The sequence below is a fragment of the Antechinus flavipes genome, chromosome 3 (assembly GCF_016432865.1).
Source record: "Antechinus flavipes isolate AdamAnt ecotype Samford, QLD, Australia chromosome 3, AdamAnt_v2, whole genome shotgun sequence".
NCBI classification, from domain to species: domain Eukaryota; kingdom Metazoa; phylum Chordata; class Mammalia; order Dasyuromorphia; family Dasyuridae; genus Antechinus; species Antechinus flavipes.
In genome coordinates, this window is record NC_067400.1 from 202,620,514 (window position 1) to 202,647,930 (window position 27,417).

Below are 27,417 nucleotides of genomic sequence, written 5' to 3' on the forward strand. Positions count from 1 at the left end.
TCATTACTTTATTCATCAACTCAAAATTGTTAATATTGCATATTCGGCTCACTTTTCTTCTTCCATATGTCTAGAAATGAGAATAAGAGTTTTTCCTTCTTTATTCTTTCATCTCTTGTAAACAAGAGCACTAGATTTGAAATCTGGAAGATTCATTTTCCTGAGATCAAATCTGGCTTCAGATGTTGACTAGCTGTATGACACTGGGCAAGTCATTTAACCTCTTTGCCTCAGTAAAGAAGTTAAATGTAAAATGAGCTGGAGAAGGAAATGGCAAACCTACTAGTATCTTGGCCAAGAAAATCCCCAAGTGGAGTCATTAAGAGTTAGATATGATTGAAAGTGAGATCCTGGGTGCAGTTGGTTGAAGGAATTGGACCCTGGGGCAGACAAGGAAGGACTCTGATAGAGATCAGGTTAGCCTCATTGTAGGTCATCCAATCAGAAATCTAAGTTATGTCAAACCCTGAGAACCACTCTCTGTGGAGGTCATGGACAGCCCAGTCTTGCTATGTCCTGTCAGAAATCCTAGTCATGTTCCTTCAGTTAAATTTTCCCTACAAATTTTTCCAAGGCTCATGCCATCTTTGTTCAATCCCTCTTAGGGCATAACCCACTACAGAACTCTGCCTTCATCCCTCTCCCATGCCATTATATTAATTTCTACACACCTTTAAATCTTGCTGCTGCTCTCTGAGACCACAAACTCACCTTCATTCAAGGTCTACCTTTGCTCTGAGGTATTCTTTGACCACTCCAATACACATTAATCCTCCCTTCTCTGTCATGATCAACACAAATGTATAAACTTTTAATTATACCCAATGTTTTATGTGTGTTCATACCTTGAAGGCAAGGTACTTTTAGGTTTCTTCCCTAGCATCTAACACAGTCCTGAAAAACATAGTAGGCATTCAAAAAATTTAATCATAGAATATCAGAGGTAAAAGGTAAAAGGTAAAAAAAAAAAAAAAAAAAAAAGACTCTCACTCCATTTTATAAGTGGAAAAAAAAAAAAGTTTTGGAAAGGTTAAGTTGTAAGGATCAGGGGAGGAGCCTCACACAGGGCAATCAGGAAGTATAGAGAACTTGAAGCCTGAGATCCCCAGATGTGGCCTCTGTGAACAACGTGGACCCCTCGTGAGCTCTGGTTGCATTGAGATTGCATCATCAACTCTCTAATATTGTATGTGTGACCTCATAGACCCTATACAAGCAGTGAGGACCAGGAAATAGGTGGAGTTCACTAGGAGTTCAAGGGAGTTGACTAGGAGTCAGCAAGAGGTCAGGAAGAGTGCATAATGAGAACACGTGGAATAAAGATCCTGAGCTCACATGCCAGTGTCTTCGGGTACTCTGCTGAACGTGAGAACCACCACTCAAAGAGGTGGTGGCCAGAGATCTCTGAAGACCTCTGATGGAGGTAAGATTGGTAAAGAACCACTGGGTGAGACAGTGGCCAGAGATTTTCTGAAGGCCTGGGAATTAGGCATGACTGGTAACCTCTGAGTGGGAGGCTACATTAAGTGAATTGCCCCAAGTCACATTATGAGGATGTCAAAGGACAGTAAAATTCAGGCATCCTGACTACTAATTAATATTCTTTCTACTACATCAAGCTCCCTTAGATGGATGAATTATTTCCATTGGTTCACAAGTTTGTTTATATTCTTGCTAACAAAAGAAAAAAAGTTTTAACTAGATTTGTTGCAAGGTGATCTGAATTCAAATTGTAACTCTGCCAAGATCTATGTTTATTTGCAAATATTCACCTACAAACTGATCAACCAGCTGAAGTTGTAGAAGTTCCTAGGAGAAAAAAGTCAATTTGGTATTCAGTAGAAATTAAGGCTAATTGACTTAAAAGGAGAAATGGCAAGTGTTATTGATTTAAGCAGAGGTAAAAATGCAACTAGGGCTTCCATTGCTCTGAATGGCAACTTACTATATTATAGATACAGGATGGAAATTGCAGAAATAATAAAAGTGATTTGACTGTCACCAAGCAGTCCAGCTATGGGACAGCTCCCCAAACACTCTTCATCTGCCAAATCACCAAATCACTGATTGGCTAATATTCTCCAAGGGCCCCAAAGTCCACAAAGACTTCTAAGGGCTAAAGAACTACATGCATTGCGACAGCAATCTGTCCCTAAGTTATCTGTACTGTGCTCTTGCCTTCTTGTTAAAACTGGATCTGGAAAAGGTTCATTGCTGCTTACAATCAAGATGCTTTTTAATTCAGTCTCAGCTCTGTGCTGGACACAGAGACTGGCACCAATTTTGAGTTCAATCAGTGATTTTTTTTTCCCCTAGGGAAAAACACATCTAAAGGGAAAAAAAATTTCTAATCACTCTAAGTCATGGTGCGCTCGCTCGCGCTCGCGCTCTCTCTCTCTCTCTCTCTCTCTCTCTCTCTCTCTCTCTCTCTCTCTCTCTCTCTCTCTTTCTCAGTATATGTTTGTGTGGATAAGATGAAAAACTTACAGAACAAGCACATATTGATCAGTGACTGTTAAATAAATTAATTGAAGCCTTAAGGTCTCTGTTTTGGCTTCTCCAGAGTCACGTGATATTAGATAAGGCCTAGACTGCATTCCATTGTCCAAAGAAGGCCAGAGAAGCTATACCATTATCTCATTTACTGCAAACTAGCCAAATAAGGGAATAGAGACTTATGTAACCAATCACAACATATAAAGGGTGAGAATTAGGGGGGTTCTTTGTCTGAAATGTATAAAAACTGTGATCACTCTCAAGGGAGTGGCCCTCCTGCTGTGAGCTTTGGCTCACAGAATAGGATGGTCCACTTCTCAAGATTCTAATAAATATTTTGCTTTTTATGAGTGTTCTCTGATTAGTCAATTTGGGTAGGTGTCTTCATCCCAAACAATTTAGGGGCTCATCCGGGCTTGGTGTCTTTTGGTGGAGGCGGGTACCCATGGAAAAATTTCTCTGGTGGTCTCTGAACTCAAGTGTGTGCGTCCTCCCATCTTATCAGATAATGGACCAAAGCAGAAGTACTCAGTGGAAAGCAGAAGTGAAGACTGAAGGAAGTAGAGTCCTGATGGCCTGGATTGCAGTCTGAAAGACTTACATGTGTAAACTCGAAGTAAAGCTCTTGGAGTCTGGGAGTCTATTGGCTGGGTCGAGAGAGACCCCAAGGGATTAATCCTCTTAAATTTGTTTTTGGTGGGGACTGCTGTCGAAAGAACTTTCTGAGAAAGCTCTCCGATGATTGTGGACATGGACCTCCGCCAATACCTGGTTTGGTACCAGGTTGTAAAATGGGATAGAAGCAGTCCAAGAATTTGTGTCAGGATGTTAGCTAGGGAAGAAAACTGGGAGGATGTTCCCTGGACTATTTGGGTATAAATCTGTATATAATAGAATTCTGCATGCGTCTGTGTGTGTATGTTTGTTTGCTTTGCATTTTGTGTTCCGTATTAAAAGTTAGTAAGCTTGTAAGAGATAAGAATACAGCCTTTGTGTTGCCGGCTTAGAAAAATATCAGGCTGAATTGTTGGAATTGGAATTCATTCAGAGTAGCAATTTGTTCAGAGTGGCTCAGAATGTATTGGCCTTTGATCATGGTAAGGTAATTTGGGAGTTAATTTTGGTTTTCTCAAGATTAGAATGGAAAATCTTTTTCTCTTTCTCTCCCTGTGGCTGACTGCAGCAGTTTTGTGGGAGAGAAAGAAAGAGAGAGACAGAGAGAGAGAGAGAAGAGAAGAGAAGAGAAGAGAAGAGAAGAGAAGAGAAGAGAAGAGAAGAGAAGAGAAGAGAAGAGAAGAGAAGAGAAGAGAAGAGAAGAGAAGAGAAGAGAAGAGAAGAGAAGAGAAGAGAGAAAAGAGAGAGAGAAAAGAGAGAGAGAGAGAGAGAGAGAGAGAGAGAGAGAGAGAGAGAGAGAGAAAAGGGGGGAAATAAAAACATAGATTGAAAGAAATTGGAAAGTTTTTTTAAAGCAAAATAAAAGAGCAGTGTAAAAACTGGTGCTTAACTCTTTCCTAGCTTACTAAAGAAAAGAAGTTTGAATGGAATATCTAGACATTCTCTGTGAAGGCAGAGAGAAATGCACTAAATGGGCTTGGAAGTTTAGAGAAGCTCCATTTGGATTCTGGGAGGAAAGAATCTCAAGCTGAAACAAACTTCTCTCAGGGCTATTCCTGGAGAAAAGCACCTAGTCTCTGTGTTAAATGTTTTGTTTAATGTTGTAACTGTGTAGTCTGTGTGATTTGCCTATCTGTTTTGTTAATTTAAAAGTGCTGTTAAGTTTTAAGAACAATGATTAAGAAATTTGGGAATTGCTTGTGATTTTAAACTTTTTAACCTGATGTACTAATTTATAAGTAAAGAAAAAAAAAGGCGGCCTACTCTAGTTAGAAAGAAGGAAAAGAGCAATAAAATTCAAACTTAGCCTGGACTGGGCCATAAAAGCTCTCCCTAGATAGATAAGAGGAGAATGCAGAGATTTATGAAGGATTGATTTGTAGGAGCAATTAAAGGTTTGGATGATTTTAGAAAGAGAAAGCAAGGTATTTGGGAGTAGAAAAAAAAGAAGTGGGGGAAGGGTAGCCACATGGAATCCCCCCTCCCAAGTGTATTCCATCTGGGTTTTTTTTTTTTTTTTTTTTTTTTAATCAAGCAGGTGCTAGTGCAGCAAACTGTGATTTAAAGGGACAGGCTGCTCTTATAAGATGTTAATTGATTGAATATTTGTTTCTTTAGATACATAATGGTTTTCTTGTTAGAATATGATCATAAATGTAATCTATAGTTTGAAAGGGTTATTTCAAAAAGTTTAATTGATGTTTTTAAGAACTTTTCAGATTCTTTTATGTGAATGATGCCAATTATTTAAAGGGACTCCAAGAATAATAGTTTTTATCTTCGTCCTTTTGAAAATGTTTTTGTTATAGACAATATGTAGTTTGGGGTTGTTCTGTGTATTGGGTATATTAAAAGCAAAATGACTGGTATATTATTCAATTTATGAAATATCTACTTGAGTAAGAATTATGTGAACATTCTGGAATAAATTTCTTATTGTTAAAAGTCTTACAATATGTAGATGATCTTCTTGCGGCAGGCTGGAAAAAGAGTGACCTTGTCCAAGTCATTATCAGTTTGTTAAATTATTTAGGAGCACAGAGACCGAGAATTTTTCAAGACAAATTGCAATTTGTAAAATATTTAGGTCATTTTATAAGTGAAGGGAAAAAGAAATTAGATTCCCTTCACTTATAAAATGACCTAAATATTTTAATTACTTAAATTACTTGAGGGAAATAATGGAAACAGTAAAGGTAAGGGATTGGCACACAGGGCATTAGTCACTGAAATTTTAACCAATCTTGTGTTCCCTAAGAACATTGCAGTGATTCATGTTCAGAGGCACCAAAGAAGAGATTCATTTAAGGCAAGGGGAAACCACTTTGCAAATGAGGAGGCAAAACAGGCTGGAGATGACGAATCTATAAGTACTGAAGAAAGATGGTGCTAATTCTGGCATTTCCACTTCAAATGCTTCCACTTTCCCTTACCCCAGAAGAGAAGCAGAAAATCCAAAGCCTTGACACTCAGAAGGATAAAAAGGGGTACTGGTTCCTACCTGACGACAGAGAGGTACTGACACAGCAGGTATGAGACATGTCAATCTTTACATCAGGGCAGTCATTGAGGTGTCCAAAACCTGTGTGATGTGGTGCTGACTAAGTTTGTGGCACTGGACTTGTACACAACAGCAGGCAACTTGTCAGCAGGTGTCCTGTTTGTCAACAGAAGTATAGGGAGGCCCAAAGACAAGTCCAAAAATGAGGAAGGCCCCCTAGTATCAGGCTTTTCCAAAGCATATATGTGGACTTTATTACCTAACTGCCATTAGTGGGATGTCTCAAATACCTGTTGGTCACAGTGGACCATCTGACCTCATGGGTGGAGGCCTTTCCCCTTGCCCAGGCAACTGCTTCAGCAGTCATAAAAGTACTCTTTGAGCATATCATTCCGAGGTACAAATTGGTGGAGCAGATAGATTCAGACTAAGGCACCCATTTCACGATTAAGATCTTCCAATCAGTGGCCCAAGCTCTAGAAATATCTTGGGACTTACATACGCCATGGCGTCCACCCTCATCAGGTAAAGTGGAAATAATGAGTAAGGAAATTAAACAGCAACTGACTAAATTGGAGTTAGAGACATAATTGCACTGGACCAAGTGCCTTCCCCTTGCCTTATTAAGAATTAGAACAAAACCCCAAAGGGATATGGGATTATCACCTTATGAATTATTGTATGGACAACCTTATCCAAAAGGGATTCAAAATTCTTTATTGGATCCAATATTTGAAACCAAGAATTTCTTGTTAAGGAAATATGTTATGTCTTTATTGCAACATCTGAAAACTTTAAAAATAAAAGGGCTTATTGCTCAAACTTTTCCCTTAGGATTGATGGTGCATAAGTTCTAGCCTGAAGAATGGGTCCTGGTTTGGACATGGAAGGAGGACAAGCTGACCCCAACTTGGGAAGGACCGGTCCACATCCTCTTGATATCAGATACAGCAGTGCTACACAGGAAAAAGGGTGGATTCAGCATACCAGAATTAAAATACTGGTGGACACTCTAAGGATGTGGACTTCCAAACTGAATCCAGAGAACTAGCTGAGACAAACATTGAAAGGAACTGATGGACTTCCAGCGAAGATGGTGGAGAGGAGGCACACAGCTATGTAAGCTCCAAGTTTTCTCTCAGAATTCATTTCATGACAAGCCTCTGGATTAATGCTTGACTGGAAAAAAACCAACAAATAGTGACCAAGAGAAGACATCCTTGAAATTTGCCAGGAAAGGTCTGTTTTTGCTCGAGGGCGGGGATGGTTTTAGATCAAGCGCAGGCTGAGGGGAAGCAACGGCAGCAAAAGCACTGCAAGCAGCTCACAGCTGAGCAGACCACAGGAGGGTAGGTTGTAATCTCAGCCATCTCTGTGGGGAGAGCTTTGATACAGAATTGGATACTTTGCCCTGGCAACAAGCCAGCAGACAAGCAGAAAAGCTAAAAACACTGAGGGAAGAATACAACCCTGAAAAGCTGGAGTCTCTAGGGACCTGAACACCCCTCCCACATAGTGTCTCAGCACGCTCTCAGAGTCTCAGAGCGCAGGCACAGCACAGCCATCGCTGTCCTGCTAGTGCCTCACTGCTGTCCCCGCAGTCTGTAGAGGAAGCTGGGTAACACCATCCAGCTCCACACCCTCCAAAAAAAAGCAGATTCCATTTGGGGTTTTTTCTTTTTTTCTTTGCTAGTTTGTCTTTGATTCTTCTCTGACAAAATGAGCAAAAAATTTAAACAGACCTTAACCATTGATAGCTTCTATACAGAGAGAAAGCAGACTTTAAACTCTGAGAATAAAAACAGACTGTCTCCAGGTGAATCCCCAAAGAAGGATATCATCTGGTCCTCAGCACAGATAAATCTCATAGAAGAAATTAAAAAGGGCTCTCACAAGAGAGCTAGAAGAAAAGTGGGAAAAGGAAAGGGAAGCTTGGCAAGAGAATCTGGAGAAGTCATCACATTCATTTAAAGACAGAGTGGATAAAGAAATTAAATCATTGAAAAATAGAATTAGTGACCTGGAAACAGAAAATAGCTCTCTAAAAAATAAAATTGGCAAAATGGAAAAAAATTCATAGAACAAAACAAGTCACTTAAAAACTCAATTGGACAAGTAGAAAAAGATATAAAAAAAGTGAGTGAAGAAAATACTTCATTGAAAATTAGAATCAAACAAATGGAATTGAATGACTCGAGGAGACAACAAGAATCAGTCAAGCAAAACCAAAAAAAAATGAAACAATGGAGAAAAATGTCAAATACCTTCTTGGGAAAACAATAGACCTGGAAAATAGATCTAAGAAAGATAATCTGAAAATTATTGGACTCCCAGAAAAATATGATGAAAAAAAGACACTATTTTCCAGGAAATTATCAAAGAGAACTGCCCAGAAGTCATAGAAACAAAGGGTAAAATAGACATTGAAAGAATTATCAATTGCCTACTGAAAGGGATCCTAAAATCAAAACACCAAGAAATATAGTGGCCAAATGCCAAAACTATCAGACAAAGGAAAAAATACTGCAAGCGGCCAGAAAAAAACAATTCAAATATAGAGGAGCCACAATAAGGATTACCCAGGATCCAGCAGGGTGCATATTAAAGGATTGAAGGGTCTAGAATATGATATTCTGAAAGGCTAAGAAACTCAGTATGCAACCAAACGTAACTTACCTAGCCAGAATGAGCATCTTTTTCCAGGGAAGAAGATGGACATTCAACAAAATAAGAGATTTTCATCTATTTTTGATGAAACACCAGAACTTAACAAAAAGTTTGATCTGCAAATATAGAACTCAAGAGAAACCTAAAAAGGTAAAAAGAAAACTTGGAACTATATTTCTCCTATAAATATATATAAAGAATACATGTATACCTTGTTCTAGATACTAGAGGTGGAAAGGACATTGTACCAGAAAAGGGGTAAAGTGGGGGTATTACATCTCATGAAGAGGCGAAGGAAACCTATTATATTTGAGAGAAAGAATGGAGAAGGATGAATATAGTGGGTATCTTATTGCCATTAGAATTGGCTTAAAGAGAAAAAGTTTAGACATACTCAATTTATGGTGAAACTTCTCCCACCTCATTGAAAAATGGGAAGGGAAAAGTGAAAAGGGAAGGAATAAGCTAAGCAGAAGAGAACACAGAAACTGTGAGGAAAAGGAGTAAGATAGGGGGAGGAACTCTAAGGCGGGGTGAGGGTTACTAAAAAGGGAGGTCTGTGAGAAGCAAGTGGTGCTCACAAGTTTAATACTGGGAAGGGGGTAAGGGAGAAAGAAGGGAGAAAAGCATAAACAGGGGTTAACAAGATGGCAAGTAATACAGAATTGGTCATTTTAACCATAAATGTGAATGGGGTAAACTCCCCCATAAAGAGGAAGTGGTTAGCAGAATGGATTAAAAACCAGAATCCTACAATATGTTGTTTACAGGAAATACACTTGAAGCAGGGAAACACATACAGAGTAAAAGGAAAAGGTTGGAGCAGAATCTACTATGTTTCAGGTGAAGTTAAAAAAGCAGGGGTAGTCATTCTGATCTCAGATTAAGCAAAAGCAAAAATTCATCTAATTAAAAGAGATAAGGAAGGGCACTATATCTTGCTAAAGGATAGCATAGATAATGAAGCAATATCAATATTAAATATATATACACCAAGTGGTGTAGCAACTAAATTCTTAAAGGAGAAATTAAGAGAGCTGCAAAAAGAAATAGACAGCAAAACTATAATAGTGGGAGATCTCAACCTTGCACTCTCAGAATTAGATAAATCAAACCACAAAATAGATAAGAAAGAAGTCAAAGGGGCAAATAGAATACTAAAAAAGTTAGATATGATAGATCTCTGGAGAAAACTAAATGGAGACTTTCTGTCTGGAGTGCACTTTCTTTTTAGCAATTCATGGAACCTATACAAAAATTGACCATGTATTAGGACATAAAAACCTCAAACTCAAATGCAGTAAGGCAGAAATAGTAAATGCATCCTTTTTAAACCATGATGTAATGAAAATTACAATCAACAAAAAGCCAGGGGAAAGTAGACCAAAAAATAACTGGAAACTAAATAATCTCATCCTAAAGAATGATTGGGTGAAACAGCAAATCATGGACATAATTAATAACTTCACCCAAGAAAACAACAATAATGAGATATCATACCAAAATGTACGGGATGCAGCTAAAGCGGTAATAAGGGGAAATTTTATATCTCTAGAGGCCTACTTGCATAAAATAGAGAAAGAGAAGGTCAATGAATTGGGCTTGCAACTAAAAATGCTAGAAAAGGAACAAATTTTAAAACCCCAGTCAAACACTAAACTTGAAATTCTAAAAATAAAAGGAGAGATCAATAAAATTGAAAGTAAAAAAAACTATTGAATTAATTAATAAAACTAAGAGTTGCTTCTATGAAAAAATCAACAAAATAGACAAACCCTTAGTAAATCTGATTTTAAAAAGGAAAGAGGAAAATCAAATTGTTAGTCTTGAAAATAAAAAGGGAGAACTTGCCACTAATGAAGAGGAAATAAGAGCAAAAATTAGGAGTTACTTTGCCCAACTTTATGCCTATAAATTCCACAACTTAAATGAAATGGAAGAATACCTTCAAAAATATAGCTTGCCCAGATTAACAGAGGAAGAAGTAAATAGACTACACAGTTCCATTATAGAAAAAGAAATCGAACAAACTATTAACCAACTCCCTAAGAAAAAATCTCCAGGATCAGATGGATTTACATGTGAATTCTACCAAACATTTAAAGAACAATTAACTCCAATGTTATATAAACTATTTGAAAAAATAGGGATTGAACGAATCCTACCAAATTCCTTTTATGACACAGACATGTTACTGATACCTAAACCAGGTAGGTTGAAAACAGAGAAAAAAAATTATAGACCAATCTACCTAATGAATATTGATGCTAAAATCTTAAATAAAATATTAGAAAAAAGATGACAGAAAACCATCCCTATGACCAAGTAGGATTTATACCAGGAATGCAGGGCTGCTTCAATATTAGGAAAACTATTAGTATAATTGACTATATCAATAACCAAACTAACAAAAACCATATGATCATCTCAATGGATGCAGAAAAAGCATTTGATAAAATCCAACATCCATTCCTAATTAAAAACACTTGAGAGGATAGGAATAAGCAGACTTTTCCTTAAAATAGTCAGGAGCATATATTTAAAACCGTCAGTAAACATCATATGCAATGGGGAAAAACTGGAACCTTGCCCAATAAGATCTGGAGTGAAGCAAGGTTGCCCACTATCACCATTATTATTCAATATTGTATTAGAAGTGCTAGCCTCAGCAATAAGAGGTGAGAAAGAGATTAAAGGAATTAGAGTAGGCAATGAGGAAACCAAACTCTTTGCAGATGACATGATGGTATATATAGAGAACCACAGAGATTCTACTAAAAAGCTATTAGAAATAATTCATAACTTTAGCAAAGTTGCAGGATACAAAATAAATCCCCATAAATCCTCAGCATTTTTATACATCACCAACAAAATCCAACAGCAAGACATACAAAGAGAAATTCCATTCAAAATAACTGTCGATAGCATAAAATATTTGGGAATCTATCTACCAAAGGAAAGTCAAGAATTATATGAGCAAAATTACAAAAAACTTTCCACACAAATAAAGTCAGATTTAAATGATTGGAAAATTATTAAGTGCTCTTGGATAGGCAGAGCGAATATAATAAAGATGATAATACTCCCTAAACTAATCTATGTATTTAGTGCTGTACCTATCAGACTTCCAAGAAAATATTTTAATGATCTAGAAAAAATAACAACAAAATTCATATGGAAGAACAAAAGGCCAAGAATCTCAAGGGAATTAATGAAAGAAAAAAAAATCAAATGAAGGTGGCCTAGCTGTACCTGATCTAAAATTATAAAGCAGCAGTCACCAAAATTATTTGGTATTGGCTAAAAAACGGATTAGTTGATCAATGGAATAGGTTAGGTTCACAAGACAAAATAGTCAACTATAGCAATCTAGTGTTTGACAGACCCAAAGATCCTAACTTTTGTGATAAGAATTCATTATTTGACAAAAACTGCTGGGATAACTGGAAATTAGTATGGCAGAAATTAGTCATGGACTCACACTTAACACCGTATACCAAGATAAGATCAAAATGGATCCATGATTTAGGCATAAAGAATGAGATTATAAATAAAGTAGAAAAACATAGGATAGTTTATTTTTCAGACTTGTGGAGGAGGAAGAAATTTGTGACCAAAGATGAACTAGAGACCATTACTGATCACAAAATAGAAAATTTTGATTACATCAAATTAAAAAGCCTTTGTACAAATAAAACTAATGCAAACAAGATTAGAAGGGAAGCAACAAACTGGGAAAACATCTTCACAGTTAAAGGTTCTGATAAAGGCCTCATTTCCAAAATATATAGAGAATTGACTCTAATTTATAAGAAATCAAGCCATTCTCCAATTGATAAATGATCAAAGGATATAAACAGACAATTTTCAGATGATGAAATTGAAACTATTTCCACCCATATGAAAGAGTGTTCCAAATCACTACTGATTAGAGAAATGCAAATTAAGACAATTCTGAGATACCACTACACACCTGTCAGATTGGCTAAGATGCAATTTGGAACTATGCTCAAAAAGTTATCAAACTGTGCATACCCTTTGTAAAAAGTTAGCAAACTGCAAAATACCAGCAGTGTTTCTACTAGGCTTATACACCAAAGAGATACTAAAGAGGGAAAGGGACCTGTATGTGCCAAAATGTTTGTGGCAGCCCTGTTTGTAGTGGCTAGAAGCTGGAAAATGAATGGATGCCCATCAATTGGAGAATGGTTGAGTTAACTGTGGTATATGAATGTTAAGGAATATTATTGTTCTGTCAGGAATGACCAGCAGGATAAATACAGAGAGGACTAGTAGACTTACATGAACTGATGCTAAGTGAAATGAACAAAACCAGGAGATCATTATATACCTCCACAAAGATACCGTTTGAGGATGTATTCTGATGGAAATGGATCTCTTCGATAAAGAGAGCTAATTCCGTTTCAATTGATCAAGGATGGACAGAAGCAGCTACAGCCAAAGAAAGAACACTGGGAAATGAATATAAATTGCTTGCATTTTTGTTTTTCTTCCCAGGTTATTTATACCTTCTGAATCCAATTCTCCCTGTGTAACAAAAAAAACTGTTCGGTTCTGCACACATATATTGTATCTAGGATACACTGTAACCTATTCAATATGTAAAGGACTGCTTGTCATCTGAGGGGAGGGGGTAGAGGGAGAGAGAGGAAAAATCGGAAAAGAAGTGAGTGCAAGGGATAATGCTGTAAAAAATTACCCTGGCATGGGTTCTGTCAATAAAAAGTTATTAAAAAAAAAAAAGATTGGCTAAGATGACAGGAAAAAATAATGATGAATGTGGGAGGGGATGCGGGAAAACTGGGACACTGATGCATTGTTGGTGGAGTTGTGAACGAATCCAACCATTCTGGAGAGCAATCTGGAATTATGCCCAAAAAGTTATCAAACTGTGCATGCCCTTTGATCCAGCAGTGCTACTAGTGAGCTTATACCCCAAAGAGATACTAAAGAAGGGAAAGGGACCTGTATGTGCCAAAATGTTTGTGGCAGCTCTGTTTGTAGTGGCTAGAAACTGGAAAATGAATGGATGCCCATCAATTGGAGAATGGTTGGATACATTGTGGTATATGAATGTTATGGAATATTATTGTTCTCTAAGAAATGACCAATAGGATGAATACAGAGAGGCTCAGAGAGACTTACATGAATTGATGTTAAGTGAAATGAGCAGAACCAGAAGATCATTATATACTTCAATAACGATACTGTATGAGGATGTATTCTGATGGAAGTGGATTTCTTTGACAAAGAGAAGATCTAACTCAATTTCAATTGATCAAGGATGGACAGAAGCAGCTATACCCAAAGAAAGAACACTGGGAAATGAATGTAAACTGTTTGCATATTTGTTTGTTTTTTCTTCCCGAGTTATTTTTACCTTCTGAATCCAATTCTTCCTGTAAAAAAAGAGAACTATTCAGTTCTGCACACATATATTGTATTTAGGATATACTGTGACATATTTAACATGTATAGGATTGCTTGCCATCTGGAGAAGGGGGTGGAGGGAGAGAGGGGAAAAATCGGAACAGAAGTGAGTGCAAGGGATAATGTTGTAAAAAAAAAAAAATTACCCTGGCTTGGGTTCTGTCAATAAAAAGTTATAATTATTAATAAAAAAAAGAAAGAAAGAAAGAAAGAAAGGAACTGATGAACTATGCATGTAAAATCTTGATAGTGGTATTGATCTGGGGTATCTTATTAGGGCATTGCCTAAATTAAACAGGTACAGGGCCATGATGGAAGAGAGCAAGAGTGAACGGACTTTTACTCAACGACCAGAGAGGGTAGATATTATAGATTGTAGTGAGTATAGAAACAGATGGAGCAAGTCAAGTACTGTTTGTGATGATGGCTTGATGCTTAATTGTGTCCACCAGCATTCATTAGAGAGTAATGAGGAATGTTTGAAGCAATTTAGAAAGAAGCCTACTTGTCAAATACCCCATAATCTACTCAAACTAGTGATGCTGATGGGTGAGGAGATGCCTGTTCCCCAGCACAGATTATCAAGAAATATGGACCAGCAACATGGACCCAAGATGGTGGTTGGGGATAGAGGTAACAACTAATCAAACTGCTCAGGCCCTTGATCTAATAGCTGATCAAGCCACCTAGATAAGAGAAGCTGTTTTATAACATAGATTAGTTTTAGATTATCTGTTGGCAGAGGAAGGAGGGATCTATGAGAAACTCAATTTGTCCACTTGCTGCATGCAGATTGATGATAATGGCAAATTGTTAAGGAAATCATGAAAAATATCCATAAGATTGCACATGTGCCCATGCAGGTTTGGAAATCTGCCTTTGGTACTGGCTGGCAGGGATGGTTTGGTGGAAGCTGGTGGAAACAACTGTTGGGATATGGATTAATAGCTACAAGTGGAATTATCCTGTTACCACTGTGTTTGTCTTGCATAATTCAGTTGGTAACAAGAATAGTTCAAAGATCACTGTCAAGAATCTTATATACAGAGGATGCCATTAAAATGATGATTTTATAAAAAGAGGGATGGGAGGCAGTAGCAGGGGATGATCCAGATGAAGAAATTAAAAAGCAATATATAAAGATGTTAATTGAATTTGACTATATTAGTTCTTCATGAGGAAATGAATATATATATGTAAATAACAGAGGAACAGGGGGGATTGTGTGGAAAATGTGAACTTACAGATCAAACACATATTGATCAGTGACTATTAGATAAATTAATTGAAACCTTAAGGCCTCAGTTTTGGCTTCTCTGGAGTCACATGATTTTAGATAAGGCCTGGACTGCATTCCATTGTCCAAAGAAGGCCACCGAATCTATACCATTATCTCATTTACTTCATTCAAATTTACTAGCCAAATAGGGTTATAGAGACTTATGTAACCAATCACAACATATAGAAGGTGGGATTTGGGAGGTTCTTTGTCTGAAATGTATAAAAACTGTGACTACTCTCAAGGGAGTGGCCCTCCTGCTGTGAATTTCAGCTTGCAGAATGGGGTAGTCTGCTTCTTGAGATTCTAGCAAATAATTCTGCTTTTTTATGAGTGATCTCTGAGTAGTCAATTTGGGTAGGTGTCTTCATCCCGAACATGTATATGCCTGGGTTATACAAACACACACATAGAGAAAGACACTCATTTTTTCAGAAATAGAGGAATTAAATGTGCTTGCATTTTAAATATTCATACCCATACTTTTATTTAATCGAATTCAGATCTTTAACTTTCACATTTCTTTTTAGAAAAATGGATTATTTTTTAATGGAGATTCATTTTTTAAAATTTACTGAAAAGGTGCTGAAAAGAATCAAACAAAAAAGAAAATGAAAAAATAAAGGAGTTAAAACACAACTGAATTACATAAACTACAAAGTGAGTATTGTCATCTTGAATTTAGGGAAAGTCTTTAAATAGTTCTTTAATCATATAACATTTTTTACTTAATTCATAATGCCACCTTAGAGTCATGATAGAAAATTGTCTTTATATCCATGACATGAAACCATTTTATAAGTTTAAAAAAATCACTTCATAATGTATCCCTTTTGGAAATTTCAGTTACTAAAGACTCTTAGGGTCTTATAAACCAAAATCTAAACTGAATATTCTCATAATATTTCTAAAGTTATTAGCCTTTTTAAGCAGTTTTTTTCTGTTTTAAGAACAAGGTCTAAGTTAAAAACTGTATTTTTTTCTGTGTAAGAAACCAGGTAAATTGAGTTTCTATACAAACTGAAAGATGCCTATACTATCCACTTCCATACACGAAGGTCAAATGTTCTGTTCCCAAAGTATCTGTATCCATTTGCTCTTTGACTTAAAAAAAGGAGCAAACTCCAACATATCACCAGAACAATAGGTGACTACTTCTACAAGGTAAAAAGAAAATTGAGAAAATAATTATGTGATATAGATATATATATAATTATATAGTCTTCCTACTGATATTATTCAAACATTCATTGAGCACTTACCTACTAAGTAGAAGGGTCAATTCCTACCTGCAGGGTCCTTAAAATGTAGTTATAGAAAGAAGATAAGCCAAGAAAACAGTGAATGAATCAACAATATGTCTGTTTATATAGAGGCATCTGTCCAGACATGCAAATGAGAATTATGCATGAAAGTACAAACTGCATTATGTACTCCTATAAGAAAATAGTAAATTGTACAATGTAAATAATTAAAGGATACAGCAACATGAAACAAGGTGTGAATTACATGCTACAGAAAATAAGTACAAAAACAGCCGGAGAAGGAAGAAATCAAAGTGGGTTAGCATTGTACTTACTAGCCCATTACATATTTCCAAATTACACTTTTAACAAATCCCAGTACCATTTCCAACCAGACTAATCTCTTCCCAGAGCTCTTCTTTGTGGGGCTATTCAGTGCCATATTGCCACAGAGACACCACAGAGTGGTGGTCCATGAATTAAACGGCAACACCCTAGACCCTAGACCACATCCAAACCATTTCTCAGAATCTTTGTTTTATTAAGTGGCAATCTCACAAACAGAATTCAACACCGGGCTTGCCAAAGTGGAGCTCACAGACCATGTATATGAACATTCATTGATTTTCATCTTTTATTTTTACTGGGATTTGGGGAAAGCTAAAGAGAAATATTACCTATAGCTGAAAAAGGGCACAAAATCCAAAACTAACTACCTGCTAGTTTTACTATTATTTTGACATATGGCCAATCTCATTTGGGGCTCAAAGTTTGGCATACAAATACATTGTATTTGGACTATCCATTAAATGATATATTTTTACCTCTTGGTTATTGTGATGTATAGATTTTATACATTCATCACTGACAGTGTATTTCCCCAATATCTAGATTTCCTTTATGAATAAATATTAATAATGTTAAAATAATAAACATAAATAACAAATCAATAAAGGCTATTGCTTCATTTTCATTTATCTTTAAAATTCTGTTTTGTTTAACACACAAAGTAAAATCAAGTCATCATAATGAAATTTCCATCAGTTACAAAAATTCTGTTATTCTGGGAAAGTCAGTTTGTCTTTAAAATTAATAGAAATTTTATTTTTATTTTGAGGGTGAGATGTAGTAGATTCATTAACCTGAATCAAAAACTGTATGCTACCCATTATATATTTTGCAATTTCTTCAACTAACCCCACCCCTAACCCTCTGAGTTAGAAGAATCTCTATCATCCCATGTCTCTACTGCCCTTGCCCTTCAGCACACCAAAGTAGGAAATGAAAATGGTTGAGACTCATGATGAGGAGGGAAGAGATGCTGTCTAGAAAGAGAAGGCTTGGATATTGCATTATCTAGCCATAAATGTGCAAGAGATGAAAGGAGGGTACATAGCCTAAAATGATGTTGCAGCTGGCTGGGATACTTCGCTCTCCATTGCCTGATGTCAAGCACCCTCTAGAGGGACTTGATTGTAGACACAAATTAAAACTCATCTCCCTCCAGTTCTCCCAACAGCTGGTTGGCACCACATAGCCAATTAGCTGTTTTTAGCCCAAGCCTAAGAGGTTTAATTACATTCACTGCTTTCAGTGAGTCACCAGAGGGAAATAAGTCTGTCCCCACTGGAGAGCAACCTATCAAAAATGCTAAGACTGCTACATAATCACACACATATGCAGGTACAGGAGTTGGCAAGGGCTGGCAGCCTAAACAAAGTAAGCACTGACTTGTTTTCATCAGTAAATGCCAGGCTTTTCTACTACTACTCTATATTTCTTGGATGCCTACAAAATGTGCACCAAGTAACTCTTTACCTTTCACCTATCTCACTCTGGTCTCTAAAAAGTAATTATTTGAGGCCTAAGATAGTATCAAGAATTCAAAGAAAATAAAGAGAAACTAAAATAGGAGTAATAAGGAGGGAGGTGGTGAACAAAATGAAAGGTGAGAAGAAGAAAGATAACAAAAGTGAAAAGTAGGACACAATTAAGAGCAACACTGCACAATGATCAACTATGATAAGCTTCTCAGCGATACAATGATCAGAGACAATTCCAAAAGACTGGTGATGGAAAATGCTTGGCATATTCAGAGAAAGAAATATGGAGTCTGATTAATACCTTGTTGGTGGAATTGTGAACACATCCAGCCATTCTGGAGAGTGATTTGGAACTATGCTCAAAAAGTTATCAAATTGTGCATGCCCTTTGATCCAGCAGTGTTTCTACTGGGCTTATATCCCAAAGAGATACTAAAAAAGGGAAAGGGACCTGTATGTGCCAAAATGTTTGTGGCAGCCCTGTTTGTAGTAGCCAGAAACTGGAAACAGAGTGGATGCCCATCAATTGGAGAATGGCTGAATAAATTGTGGTATATGAATACTATGGAATATTATTGTTGGGTAAGAAATGACCAGCAGAATGATTACAGAAAGGCCTGGAGAGACTTTCATGAACTGATGCTGAGTGAAATGAGCAGGACCAGGAGATCATTATATACTTCAACAACAATACTACATGATGATCAATTCTGATGGACCTGGCCATCTTCAGCAATGAGATGAACCAAATCAGTTCCAATGGAACAATAATGAACTGAACCAGCTACACCCAGCAAAAGAACTCTGGAAGATGACTAAGAACCATTACATTGAAGTCCCAATCCCTATATTTTTGCCCGCCTGCATTTTTGATTTCCTTCACAGGCTAATTGTACAATATTTCAGAGTCTGATTCTTTTTGTACAGCAAAATAGCGGTTTGGTCATGTATACTTATTTTGTATTTAATTTATACTTTAATATATTTTACATGTATTGGTCATCCTGCCATCTAGGGAAGGAGGTGGGGAGGAGGGGAAAAATTGGAACAAAAGGTTTGGCAACTGTCAATGCTGTAAAATTACCCATGCATATAACTTCTAAATAAAAAGCTCTTTAAAAAAATAGCAAAAAAATAAAAGAAAAGAAAAAAAGAAATACGGAGTCTGAATGTAGATGGATGCACACTATTTTCATTTGTTGTTGTTTTTTTGCTTTTTTCTTTCTCATGTTATTTCCCCCTTTGGTTTTGATTCTTCTTTTTTCACAACCTAATATGGAAATATATTTAACAAGAGTGTACACACATAACCTATATCAGATTGCTTCCTATTTTGTGAGAGGAGGTAAAAATTTGGAACTCAAAATCTTATAAAAATGAAAACTATATTTACATATAATTAGAAAAAATAGAATACTATTAATTATTTTTAAAAGTGAAAAGGAGGCTTAGTAAGAGTGAGGCAGTAAAAATGGAGAAAGAATAAGAAACAATCATTAGAGAGAAAAATTTCAGAATTCAGATTTTGGGTATGGGCCAATTTCAGGCCATAGAGACATCTAAATGAAGAAATTAAGGCCATCCATAGTTATGTGAAAAATGCTCTAAAAAAACTATTGATTAGAGAAACGCAAATTAAAACAACTCTGTGGTACTAATTCACATCTCTCAGATTAGCTAAAATGATAGGAAAAGATAATGATAAATGGTGGAGGGTATGTGGGAACACTGGGACGCTTATGCTTTGCTGGTGGAATTATGAATTTATCCAAACGTTCTAGAGAGCAATTTGGAACTATGCCCAAAGGGCTATATAAAACTATGCATACCCCAATAATGATATTGGGTCTGTATCCCAAAGAGGGAGAAGAAATATTTGTAGCAGCTCTTTTTTGTGATGGCAAAGAATTGGAAAAAAAAAGTAGATGCCTATCAATTGGGGAATGGCTGAATAAGTTATAGTATATAAAAATAATGGAATATTATTGTTCTATAAAAAATGGAACAGGCTGATTTTAGAAAAGCTTGAAAGATTTACATGAACTGATGCTGAGTGAAGCAGGCAAAACCAGAAAAACATTGTACACAGCAACAAGAAGATTGTGTGATGATCAACTATGATAGACTTGGTTCTTCTCAGCAAATCAATGATCGAAGGCAATCTCAATCAATTTTGGATGGAAAATGCCATTTGCATCCAGAAAGATAAATATAGAAATTGCATGTGTATCAACACACTATTTTCACCTTTTTTTCCTTTCTTTTGGTTTTTCCCTTTTGTTCTGATTTTTCTCTCCCAACATGACTTAATGGAAATATGTAAAAAATAAATATACATGTATTACCTTAAAAATAAAATAAAAACAAAAAAAAAAGAAAGAAAGAAAAAAGAAACAAAGATAAAGTTTGATAATACTTGAAATTATGATGAATCAGAAATGGAGACCATAGGAGTTGAGGAAGTTTGTAAACTGAGTTATCATAGTGTTACTGGGTTTTAATGTAAATATTGAATCCTTTGAGGTTGGATAGAGAGAAAAATGATAAGCAATATGCTTAAATCATTAAGGAAATAAAAGAGGGTTCTGAGAACCAGCAGATGGCAGCAACAGGGATCTGAGCAAAATATGGCATCAAACTGAAAGGAAGAAACATTGCTAAATCATCATTCAGTGAGGGGGAGGGGAGGACTGGTTAAAGAGAGAAGCATGAATGGTTTGGCTATTGGCGTCTTACTGTCACTAGTTAAATCCAAATTTTTATTTAGCACTTAAAACCCTTCACAACTCCTGGCACTATTCTATCCGTCCTGCCTTATTATATATTTCTCCCTTTCAAGAACTCTATGGTTCAGCAAAACTGGACTTTTCTCTTTTTCTCACAAACAACATTCCACTCCCCTTCTCTGTGATTTTGTACCAGTTTTTCCTCATGCCTGCAATGTCCTACTCCTTCCTTTATCTCTGCCTCTTAGAATTCTTAACTTTTTTTAAAATTTAGCTAAAAATGGGGAATGGATGAACAAATTGTGCTATACAGTTGTGATGGAATATTACTGTTATAAGAAATAATGAATTTGGTGATCTTAGAAAGACATAGAAAGGCTTGCACAAATGATGAGATAGAAGTGAACAGAACCAAGACTACTGTACAGCAACACTGTTTTAAGAATGACTTTGAACAATTAAGTCATTTTGACTATTATGAATATACAAATTAAAAATAAAAGGATATATAAAGATGCTATCTGCACTTCAAGAAAAAAACTGATGAATAGAAATATGTATAAAATAATTTTATCAAAAAAAAAATACCTATTTGTGTCTATTGGTAGCCATTTATAGAATGGGAGTGAGAAAGAAAAAAAAAGAAATTTACATGACAACTTCAATGCATCTTTAGAGGGACTAGTAAATTGTACATGGCAGATTTTCAGTTTCATATGCAATCATCTTTTTTGTTGTGCTATGTTATGGAAATGCTTGTTTTGTTCCATGAATTGAAAATTTTTTTTTTAATTTAGCTAAAAAGACTGCCTCCTATAAGAAGCTTTCCCTGCTTCCCTTTGCTGCTAATGCCTCTCCACCAAAAAAAATCATCTTGTATAAACTTTGTATATATTTTGAATGTCCTTTTATATTGATTTGACTTTTCCAATAGAAAGTATACTCAGAAGACAGGGCCAAAGTGTCATTTTTGTTTCTGTATCCCCAGCCTCTAGCACACATAGTTGGTGCTTTTAATAAATTCTTCTTAACTATTTTTCATCCAAGGAAGAAAGGAAAGAAAGAAGGAAGGAGGAAGGAGGGAAAGAAGAAAGGAGGAAATAAAGAAAAAAGAAGGAAAAGATGCTATTTGAATCTAGAGAAAGAAGTGATAAATTAAAATATGCATAGAATGGAGGGTATATATGTATGTATATATGTATTTGTGAGTGCAAGGTAACCATCTCTAAGGCACAGGAAGGGAAAAAAAGAGAAGTTACATGAAAACTTTATTATATATTTATTGTACATAAATATATACTTAAAAAAGAATAAAAAGCTGTATATAGTAGATTTATAGTTTCATGTACAATCAGTTTTTTTTATTCTTCTATGTTTTGTAAATGTTTATTTTATTTCATAAGTTCAAAGTAAATATAACTTAAAAAAAAAAAAGAAAAATGGAAGGAAGGAACGGATAGTGACACAGAGGTGGGAAAATAGAAAAGAGTAAATAAGTAAAAATAGAAGCTTATAAAGTAAACCATTTCCCAGATTCTAATTAAAATCTTATAGGGTGATGAAGCTTTTACACCTCCTCTTTCAGACTGACCACCAGTTTGACAGAAAAAGAGAGGGCCAGCGGGTATAGCTATGGAAAGAAGTTATAAGGTAAGAGATTAAGACTTGATTGTCTCTAAAAGGGACTTAGTTCAGAGGCTTTTGCACTTTTTTATATTGTTTAACCCTTTGTCACTCTTCTGAATACCTGCACAGAATCATGTTTTTAAATGAAATAAGATGAAATACATAGGGCCACAAAATAAATTAATTTTATTGAAATGTAGTTATCAAAATAACAAACAAATTTGTGGTCCCTCTAAAATCTATCAACTAACCATTTGAGAATCTGTGAACCCCAGATTATGGATTTCTGGTCTAGTTGTTGTAGAGTTGTGAAAATTCTTGAGGAATTCCTGCCTCAAGGAATTTACACTGGAAAGGCCAAAATTGCTTGCATTATGAAAAGGGAATGCCAATAATTTGGACTTTCAAACATAAGCCCCCTGCAGCAAAGATTCCCCAAGAGAGACTTTTTTTTTCTTTATTGTATAGATCAGTATGTGTTCAAAGGAATATTTAACCAGCATATATCAGCAACCACACAAGAGGGAATAGAAAGAAAGGAAGAGCTTTTTGGTTGTTTTGTTGCTGTTATTTTAAGTACATGAGGAAGAAAAGGCTACCCTTTCAATGTAAATAAAATGCCTCTACTCTCAAAATTAAAGATGCAGAAATCTTAAGAGAAAATATGGAAAGGTCAGGGGAAACAGGAAGAATTTCATGTCCTCAGTAACGAGACCCCTCTAAAAACTTCAGAACAAGAAGCTAATTTTACTGCAGACCTGACCATAGGCAGAGCAGAGTGGTGTGATCTGATCAACCTCCTAACCTTTAACCCTTGGAGAAATGGCTTAAAATTGTAGCTTTGCTTTCCAATGAGACAAGGAAAAGGATAGTAAAACAAGATGTCAAGATTCAGGAAATAATGCAGATGCCTGTAAAATCTATCAAACCATTTCTTCCTATAATTAACACACACACACACACACACACACACACACACACACACACACACTCCTTTCTATTTCAGTAAGAGGAAAAGAGGTTAACATTTCCAAAACTATTTTTGAGGAGTCTTCCCTTAAATTATGTTAATGTTTCCCACTTCTAACAATTGGGACTTTATTAGTTGCATTTCAATGGCTAAGTCATTCAACCTGGCTGCTATTATGATCCAAATAAGGACAACCAGATGTCCCAGTTTGCTAAAGAAGGGCTGATATTCTGGGCAGAGGGACAGGGTGGAGGTGAGGTGGGGAACTGTAATGAAGCTAGTTTTTGCTTTTATTTTTTGTTTCTTTCCCTGGTTTCAGAAAATATTAGTTTACCTGCATGACCATCTTAAAGAGACCTAGATTATTCCTGAAAACATTCAAGTAACATTGGATTTAGTCTACAGTATCTCACTTTGCAGACCATACATGGTAACAAACAGGAATATTGTAAAACATCAAGCACTATGCCTTACCTCATTTCAACAAAGAAAGTCTTCAATCTCAAAACCTAAAGGACATGTCTCTTTAAAATACAAAACATAACACGTTGTCTTAAAATAAATATATATGTGAAGGACAATATACCTCTTTAAAAATAATCAATTAGCACCTTTTGATATTAAAGGTAGGGAGGATTTTCTTATTCTTTTCTCTTCCTCCCTTTCTTGTGTCTTTTCTTCTAAAATCCACTCAGGAGACCAAACACCACATTTCCCAAGATTCTTTCTGCAAATCAATTCCAAATGAAGGGAAGAATCTTAAAAATTGGTTGAGTAGAAAGAAGAACAGAATTGGAATCAGATCACCTGAGTGTCACCTGCCTCTGCCATCTGATATCTCTATAACCTGGAACAAGATCACAGCCTCTCTGGATATAAATTTCCTCACTAAATTGCATCCTGATAAAATGACTGAATTGGATCCTGATAAAAATGAATGAGTTGGAGTAGGTGATCATAAAGGTCTCTGTGTTCTAAATCTAGCATCAAAATGATACTAACTAGGAACAGATTTCAGCTGGAAAATAACAGTGAATTAAAACTGAGGACAGAATTTCATAAAGTACCTTTATACCCCTAAAACTCACCACACTCTGGAACAATTAACTGAGTTTTAAAGCACTCACAAGAATGGATCTTAAAAGCAGAGAGGAACTAAAAGCTTACTCTAGGAGTATACCAATAAGTTCTTTGACAAAAGAAAAAAACAGGAAGATATGACAGAAAAATGAAGAAGTCATTGTCTAAATGAGACACTATAATAAACAATTCCTCCCCCTTGAAATGCATCTGTCAGGCCTTTTCTGTTTATCTCTTTTCTATGCAATCTATGTCTGTCTTCAATCCTCCACCTTTCCTCTCCTAACACACTCCAAGCAGCAAGATTGCTTCATTGTCAGTCTCCAAGAACCAACTGTCTTTCACAGCACTCAATCCTAAAACCTGTTCTAAGAACTCATCTCCTTTGGTCAGCTACAATCTCAAATTCCTAATTATTTTATTTCTCCAGACTAATAAAACCTTCTCAAGCATCATCCTTCTGAAGAGTTCCATATTTTCCCTTTAAGACAATCTAATCTTTTTTTTTTTTTTCATTTTAATTTTATTTTATTTAATAATAATTTTGTATTGACAGAATCATGCCAGGATAATTTTTACACGACATTATCCCTTGCAATCACTTATGTTTCGTTTTTTCCCCTCCCTCCCTCCTCCCCTCCCCCCCCCAGGATGGCAAGCAGTCCTAGATATGTTAAATATGTTGCAGTATATCTAGATACAATACATATTTGCAGAACCGAACAGTTCTCTTGTTGCACAGGGAGAATTGGATTCAGAAGGTAAAAATAACTCGGGAAGAAAATCAAAAATGCAAATAGTTCACATTCATTTCCCAGTATTCCTTCTTTGGGTGTAGCTGTTTCTGTCCATCATTTCTCCAATGAAACTCAGTTAAGTCTCTTTGTCAGAGAAATCCACTTCCATCAGAATACATCCTCACACAATATCGTTGTCGAAGTGTATAATGATCTCCTGGTTCTGCTCATCTCACTTAGCATCAGTCCATGTAGGTCTCTCCAAGCCTCTTTGTATTCATCCTGCTGGTCATTCCTTACAGAGCAATAATATTCCATAACATTCATATACCACAATTTACCCAGCCATTCTCCAATTGATGGGCATCCATTCATTTTCCAGTTTCTAGCCACTACAAACAGGGCTGCTACAAACATTTTGGCACATACAAGTCCCCTTCCCTTTTTTAGTATCTCTTTGGGGTATAAGCCCAATAGAAACACTGCTGGATCAAAGGGTATGCACAGTTTGATAACTTTTTGGGCATAATTCCAGATCGCTCTCCAGAATGGCTGGATTCGTTCACAACTCCACCAACAATGCATCAGTGTCCCCGTTTTCCCGCATCCCCTCCAACATTCATCATTATTTTTTCCTGTCATCTTAGCCAATCTGACAGGTGTGTAGTGATATCTCAGAGTTGTCTTAATTTGCATTTCTCTGATCAATAGTGATTTGGAACACTCTTTCATGTGAGTGGTAATAGTTTCAATTTCTTCATCTGAAAATTGTAAGACAATCTAATCTTAATCTTTTTTGCATACAAAAGTTTGTTGGTCATCATTTCATTAGGCATGAATAGCTTTACCTAGAACTAAACCATGCTTGAGAGGTTCACTAAGAGGCCTGGGGCATTAGCAGGGAAGAATGTTAAAAGGGAGAAGGAAAATATGAAGAAAAATAAAAATAAGGGAATTAAATAGGAAACAGTGAATGGGGGAAGAAGAAAAGGGGAAGAGGAGAGAAAGGGGGAAAAAATGATTTCCTCAACAAGATTTCTCAATGGCAGCAAAAAGTACCATCTGTCAACATTGCCCTGGCAATGTGGGAAGTGAATATTTAGGTGGTAACATAACATTTTTGGTAGTCTGTTTATAAGATTACGTTTCCATTTATGAGCAGATCAGTAAATCTAACATTCCTCATGAAAATCAACAAGGTAAGAAAGTAACTCTTCAATTTTTCCCAGGGCAATGAAGGATGTAATTACCAACAATTCACAGGCTCAGCTCATGTAATTATTAAGCCTTGGGTTTCTTGACTCTAAGAGAATTCCAAAAATAAATAAATAAATAAAGGGCAGTAGGTTTAACAATTTGAGGTCTGGAACACAGACAATCCATTGCAGCCAGGGGTCTTTGCCAGAGTCCTTCTGATGAGAAACAGACATGAATAATGATGAGTTTCAGAACTCTAATCTACTCCAGTATCAGTCTTTGGTTATTCTCACAGATCCATGTGGAAGCATAACCTGTTCTGTTCAGCCTTAGTGGATCACTGTGAAAATAGGGTAATCTAATAAAAAGTAAGTAATAATAATGTAATAGGCTTCCATAACAAAGGAAGGAAGACTGAAGACTTTCACATCCTTCTCAAAACTCTCTCAAATATTCTTTCACCTGGGTCAAATTTCATGTCTATCCAGCTTAAAAAACAAAAATACCTTAAACAAAAGAAAAAATGTAAAACAATCTAAAACCTAAATAAAATATTAAAATTGTCCATTTAGTAGGTGTATTTTCTGCCAAGAAGCAGGGGTTCTCAGCTTTTTTGATGCACCCTAACAACTGACAATTTCCCCAAAAAAATTTCCAAAAAAACAATAGGCAGACTCATGAAGTTTCCCAAGTCCTTCTCAGAATATTTTTTTTCATTCATAATTGAAGAAAATAACTTTCAATTTAAGGTTAGTGAAAATAAAAATTTAATTGGGTGGGTTCCCATCCAAATTCATGAATACTCTGAAATCTATCAACAGACCCTCTTTGCTGGCAGCAAGGTTGGAAGCATGAAGCCATAAACAGAAAGTAAGGAGACAAGGAGTCACTCTCACCTCTGACAGCAGATTATCCCAGTCCTCCCTCATGTTGGTAAAACAAGAGAATAAAAATGACCTGTAATTGCTTAATCCATCATCTGCATTTTATTATATTATATTATATT

At 36.0% G+C, this 27,417-nt stretch overlaps 1 protein-coding gene and 1 long non-coding RNA gene across 7 annotated transcripts in view; one reads left to right on the forward strand and one right to left on the reverse strand.

The window, feature by feature from the left end:
* Positions 1-27,417, reverse strand: part of REPS2 (RALBP1 associated Eps domain containing 2) — a 299,240-nt gene that overhangs the window by 125,907 nt on the left and 145,916 nt on the right. The window lies entirely within an intron of this gene.
* Positions 1,265-27,362, forward strand: LOC127553601 (uncharacterized). Its single transcript, XR_007951778.1, has 3 exons — positions 1,265-1,423; positions 22,387-22,451; positions 27,233-27,362. It is a non-coding gene; the product is annotated as an uncharacterized LOC127553601 (long non-coding RNA).